Source organism: Herpailurus yagouaroundi, unplaced genomic scaffold (assembly GCF_014898765.1).
Source record: "Herpailurus yagouaroundi ecotype Mexico unplaced genomic scaffold, PumYag 199, whole genome shotgun sequence".
Classification (NCBI taxonomy): domain Eukaryota; kingdom Metazoa; phylum Chordata; class Mammalia; order Carnivora; family Felidae; genus Herpailurus; species Herpailurus yagouaroundi.
The window spans coordinates 11,999,975-12,005,993 of NW_024412430.1; the positions used below are offsets into that span (position 1 = coordinate 11,999,975).

The following is a 6,019-nucleotide window of genomic DNA, read 5'->3' on the forward strand; positions in this document are numbered from 1 at the left end:
AATAAACGTTGAAAAAAAAAATTAAAAAAAAAAAAAAAAGAACTCTTTCCTCTGTATTCCTCTAACATGATGCTCCAACTACTCTGGCCCTTATGCTTCTCTGCATTACGGTTCCTTTCCCCCCACCCCACCCCCCCCTGCCTCAACGGTAAGCTCTCTAAGAACAAAGACCACATCTTATGTTTTGTGTTCCCCCCAGCACCTAGCTGCGTGCCCAGTGAGACACAGTTAGTGTTGCTCACCAAATATTTCTGCCTATTAGAATCTTCTGGGCCTGACCGGTTTGTACTTCTTGGACCCCTATGGTTGATTAGGGACGTGTAGCCAATCACCACCAATGAATCGTACGTAAAATGGTGCGTGACGCTTCTGGGCCGAAATTCTAATCACAATCAGTGTGGTCTTTTCTCTTGGCCATTGTGACCATTAATGTTCTGGACAATAGCTCCTCCCTCGGCTGGGGTAATGTCAACTTATAACAGAGCCCCAGCTGCCCCATGACGGATATGTTGAGTGAACGAAGAAATGCACTTTTGTTATTTAAACTCAGTGACATCTAGGGTTGGTTGCTCTGAAGCAAAGCCTAGCCCGTCCCGAGTGAGATATTTGTAAACGGTAGGTGATGAAGAAATACTGCAAGTCTACAATTTTCTGACATCCACTGGAAACAGCAATTAGTAATTTTATCTGTTGTAAGCTAATCAAGTAAAATTTCCAGCCTTAAAGTCAGCTGTCAAGAGAGGCACTGTGAGGTAAGATGAAGACTGGATAGTTAGCCGTCGGTTTGCCGACTGGCTGTAAAGTGACCTCGGTCGCTGCTCCTCCCAGAACTCAGCATCCTCCAGTCCCAGTTGGAGCTTATATTTATCTCACAGTGTTGTGAGAATTAAAGAAAGCAAACCAATGGTACCTGGCACACGGAACTCAATACGTGATAATGACAGGTTTTTTTAGATAAGTTTTTCAAGTCAGGCCATGTGAAAAGCGAGAAATGTTAGAAATCATACAGATTTCAATTTCACCTGAATTATTCCCGTCCCGCAGGTCAGTGGCAAAATGTCCCTTCCGTCCTTCTTCCATACATCTTTCAAAATATGAACAAATTTGGGCCCTTATTGACTGTTTTTAAAAGCCTGTGAGACTACTCTATGTTTTGAGATAGTAATTTATGTCTAAATCTCAGCTTCTCATTGGAAAATAGGACTATTTTTAAGGAATTATTCATTTTTCCCCTGTGCTACACACCAGTGACTCATTTTAAAGAAATAGAGGCACTGATAAAAAGAAAGAGGAAAAAAAATAAGACCCTGGATTTGTCTTCCAGGTTTTGTGTGTGTGTGTGTGTGTGTGTGTGTGTGTGGATAGGAAATGGGAATCATCTGCTTTTAAGAATCTCTATATTTATAAAGTTTGAAAAATCGTCCTGGGTTTGATGATGAACCCAGAGTAATTGTTGCCTTTTGCTTTTTAATCTTGATTTCCAACACTTGGTCAAGCGTACTGAACTATTCATCCCAATACACTGAAATAAAGGTTTCTAACACTGTGCATGTCACAATCCCAGGATAGCTCACAGTTACTGTCATGGCATCCTCACGACTTGGTTACACTGCTGGCTGCAAACAGACATAACTTCAGTCCCTCAGTGTAAACAGAGAATGACTCATCCTTCTGAGGCAGTAAATAGCAACCTGGGTAGATGAACACCATCTTTAGACTTTTTCATACACCTGTAATGTAGAAACACATCCCCTCTGAAATACTTTATGCGTATTTTGATGTGTGCCGAAAGAAACATGGTGTGCCAAGGGCACCTTCCTATTTCTAGGGCTTTAATAAGAGGAAGGAAAATCTGAACATCCGTATTTCCCAGCCCGACTAAGGATCCACTTCTGCAATAGCACCAAAAAGTAGAAGAGGGGAAATCAAGTCAGAAGACAGGAATGCCTAGATTGGTCTTCTCTGCTCCCAAATGAACCTTCTTTCCTGCGTGCCCCTCCATCTCCTATCCCAAGTCTTTGCCTTGATTCTGATGACTCAGCTGAAAAAAAAAAAAAAATCAGAGTGAGTCAGGATCACTTATTGAGCTGCCACATGGCAGACATTTTAGTCTTCAGGATGACATATTTCTCTGTCCTCAAGGACCTTATTATTCAGTGCTGAAGAAATAAAAGAAAATTAGCAATTATACTCCAACTGGATGGTCTATAAAGGCTCATCCTTGAGTGTGCAATCATAAAAATAATGTTTTCAAAAAGCACATGTTGTTCTAGTGAAGACAGTGAAATACAAAATCACATATATGGTTTTATCCTAATTGTGTAAATAATGCCCACTCACGTCATCGTATACTCTGAAAAACGGTAGGGTCAGATTGGCAGGCTGAGAACATCTGTATGCTTTTTGTCCCTCCCCAAATTCTACTGAAACGTCACACAAGAAGAGTTAGAATGGAAGATCAGAAAATGTGAGGATTTCCTAGAAAATGAAATGAAGAAAATTGGATTGACAGAGCAATAAAGACTTTTTAAAAAGCCAAAGGATACCGCAAAGGTAAGAGCTATTTGTACACTAACTGGAGGAACTTCAAGATCAAGGTTAACCTGTAGCATGTAGGGCGGGTCCTTGTCAATCATAAGCTGGTCAGTAAATTAAAAGATTGCATTATGAACTCAGGAGCCGGTCATGATCTGACCATGTCCTTCATATGCTGACGTTCTGACAACAGGGGTGTTTGCTTCCATGTTAAAGCCTTGTAACTGTTTTAGACAGTGAGCCTGGGGGTGCCTGGGTGGTTCAGTTGGTTGAGTGACTCTCGATTTTAGCTCAGTTCACCATCCCAGGATCATGGGGTCGAGCTCCATGTTAGGTTTCAAGCTGAGTGTGGAGCCTGCTTGGGATTCTCTCTCTCTCTCTCTCTCTCTCTCTCTCTCTCTCTCTCTCCCTCTGCCCTTCTCCCCTGCCTGTGCATTCTCTCTCTAAAAAAGTAAGGAAACGGGGCACCTGGGTGGCTCAGTCGGTTAAGCGTCCGACTTCGGCTCAGGTCATGACCTCACGGTTTGTGAGTTCGAGCCCCACGCCGGGCTCTGTGCTGACAGCTTGGAGCCTGGACCCTGCTTCGGATTCTGTGTCCCCTTCTCTCTGTGCCTCTCCCCAACTTGTGCTCTGTCTCTCTATGTCTCTCAAAAAATAAATAAATGGAAAAAAATTTTTTAAAGTCAGAAAGGAAAGGAAGAAAAGGAAGGAAAGGAAGGAAGGAAGAGAACCTGGGGACTAGCCTATCAGAAGGGCTGACTCTGGACATAGAATGAGAGTAGAACTTGATAAATCTACATATACAATAATAGGAACAGGGTGGGAAGAGGTGACAAGAAGAGGAAAGCACCAGATGCTTCTGATATGAGAGGTTTCCAGATCTCATATGCTGTAGAGAGGAACCTCCCACACCAAGATCATCTACCTGCACACCCTAAAAGCTGGCCCCGATCATCAGCACTTTATTCGCTGGGATGATTATTGCAGCCATAAAACAGAAAAGCAGCCGTGTGAAAGAGATAATCAGACTTCTGGATTATTAAAAATATAATCACCATTCCTTAAAAATTGAGCTGAGTATCTAAACGGGCACAGATGAATATTAAATTAATGAGCCGGAACATTTGGCTAAGGGACGCTTCCAGAACACAAGGCAGGGATAAAGAAATTTCCAGAAGCTCCCACATCTATCTAAAGAGTTTGTAAGGGAAGGAACAAAGAGAATAGATAGGACGACATAACAAAAATCAGAGGTGACTGTTGTTTAGTACTGAAGAGATATTATAAACTTGTGGATTTTTATGTATTGTGTTTCAATTTACTTCCGTTTCTGAAATGTTGGTGCTCAGATTGTCCCATCTTGGGCTAGTGCAATCGTTCTCAGCCAAGGGCAGTTTTTTTTTAATTTTTTTTTTCAACGTTTATTTATTTTTGGGACAGAGAGAGACAGAGCATGAACGGGCGAGGGGCAGAGAGAGAGGGAGACACAGAATCGGAAACAGGCTCCAGGCTCTGAGCCATCAGCCCAGAGCCCGACGCGGGGCTCGAACTCACGGACCGCGAGATCATGACCTGGCTGAAGTCGGACGCTTAACCGACTGCGCCACCCAGGCGCCCCTAGCCAAGGGCAGTTTTGATCCCCAGGGGACATTTAGCAGTGTCTGTAGATATTGCTGATTTCCGTGACTGGATATCTAGTGGATAGGGTTACCACTGCACGATGCACAGAAGAGTCCCTGTTGCAGAGGATTTTTTGGCTCCGAATGTAAATAGTGCTGAGGATAAGAAACCCTGAGCTAGCGGAGACCTCTTCAGGGGGGCTCCCATACCCATTAGGCCTAACTCTTGGCGTGTTCGTTCACTTCCTTGCTTTCCACTTTCACATTACATCTCCTGGAGCTTCTGCCTGAGCCCCAGAATCAGCCACTTCTCCCAACATAGTTGGGTTATTTGGTGGGATGGTACATAGAGACAATAATCAGAGCACCGTGGATGCTCATGGCTGCTGGGTTGTCACTGTTTGCAAAAGAAGATCATGGGGCATCTGGTGGCTCAGTCGGTTAAGCGTCCGACTTCGGCTCAGGTCGTGATCTCACAGTTCGTGAGTTTGAGCCCCGCACGGGGCTCTGTGCTGACAGCTCAGAGCCTGGAGCCTGCTTCGGATTCTGTGTCTCCCTCTCTCTCTGCCCCTCCCCTGCTCACACTCAGTCTCTTCTCTCTCTCTCTCTCTCAAAATAAATAGACATTAAAAAATTTTCAAGAGAAGATCAACATGAAAGAGAATTTCGTAAGGTGGGACACAGAACCCACATTATATTTACAAGTAATTGACCATCATGCCAACTGGTGTAAAAGCAGGCCGTCCAATTCTGCCCTGCCTTCGCCTTCTGCTCTGATTCTAAATGGTCACAGAAGTAGGGTCTCTTTTCAGTTTTCCACAGATCCACAAAGAAAATAAATCTTTTCTGGCTTATTTCTGGATTAAGTTGGAAGCTGAGCCCTTTCTAGAACAGAATTTGTCTTCTTCCTTGGTCCATAGACATGACTCAATTTTCTCACCAAAACTTCATTCAGAGAAACAGGTGGCCAGCTCATGGGTCACAGTTTGTCAATTTGAGTTTTTAAAATACTGTTCAAGAATACGATTTATCTTGATTCCTAAGCGTTTTGGCACCCCAGAAGTTTTGTACCCTAAACGAATAACTCACAGGTCTCACCGGTCCTGGCCTTGCTGGGCATTCTCTGTACTTCGTGCTCACTAGGTTCATCCCAAGGTGAATGCGAGCCTTGTGCCTCGGTCTAATATCACCTTACCGCACGGTGCCACACATTTTCTGAGAAGCTGTCGTTCCCTGCCAACCTAAAAATGTCTGCATGCAAATCTTCCTGAGTGAGTGGGGCAAAAGTTTCAAAAGCAAAGAAAACAAGGAGAAGGAAGTGGCCAGTGCTCAATGAACCTGCACGTGTGAAAGGCTAATCCAGAAATCACTCAGTAATCACCACCATGAAATCGGACCGGGCTGACATGGCTGGCTACGCATATGCTCACCTTTCCCCCCTCCCACAAAGCTTCACTTCCTAAACCAAAGTGACCTTCTGAAATCTGGCCACTCTCCCCCAGCTCTTGACCCCTCCTGTGCAGCAGCTCCTACACACCCTTAGCTAGCTTCCTTCCAAAGTCCCCATTAGCCTCTCATCCAAAACAATACAATTTTCCTGTTTTTGAGAGAAGGGCGCTGGCCCATGTGCACGGTAAACAAAGGCCGGAGTGCAGAGAGCTGTTAGAAGCTGCACAAAATCTACATATTACACAGGAGAGTCCGAAAGAAGGATGAGGGTTCAGGGGGCTCTGACATGGGAGGCAAAACAGCGCTTGGACCTCAGCCGCACTCAATGTTCAGAAGTGCTCATGGGTCAGTCATGCTCAAAGGAACAGTGTTGAAAGAGTGATTATGTTTTAAGATGGTTTGGCTGGCGGCCAAAT

At 44.3% G+C, this 6,019-nt stretch overlaps 1 long non-coding RNA gene across 1 annotated transcript in view; it reads right to left on the reverse strand.

Moving 5' to 3' along the window:
* Positions 1-5,804, reverse strand: part of LOC121013669 (uncharacterized) — a 7,610-nt gene extending 1,806 nt beyond the window's left edge. Inside the window, exons 1-2 of the long non-coding RNA XR_005782832.1 lie at positions 5,244-5,804; positions 1,575-1,730 (exon numbers count right to left, since the gene is read on the reverse strand). This is a non-coding gene — a long non-coding RNA (uncharacterized LOC121013669). The remainder of the gene's footprint in view (positions 1-1,574; positions 1,731-5,243) is intronic.
* Between the last annotated feature and the right edge of the window lie 215 nt (positions 5,805-6,019).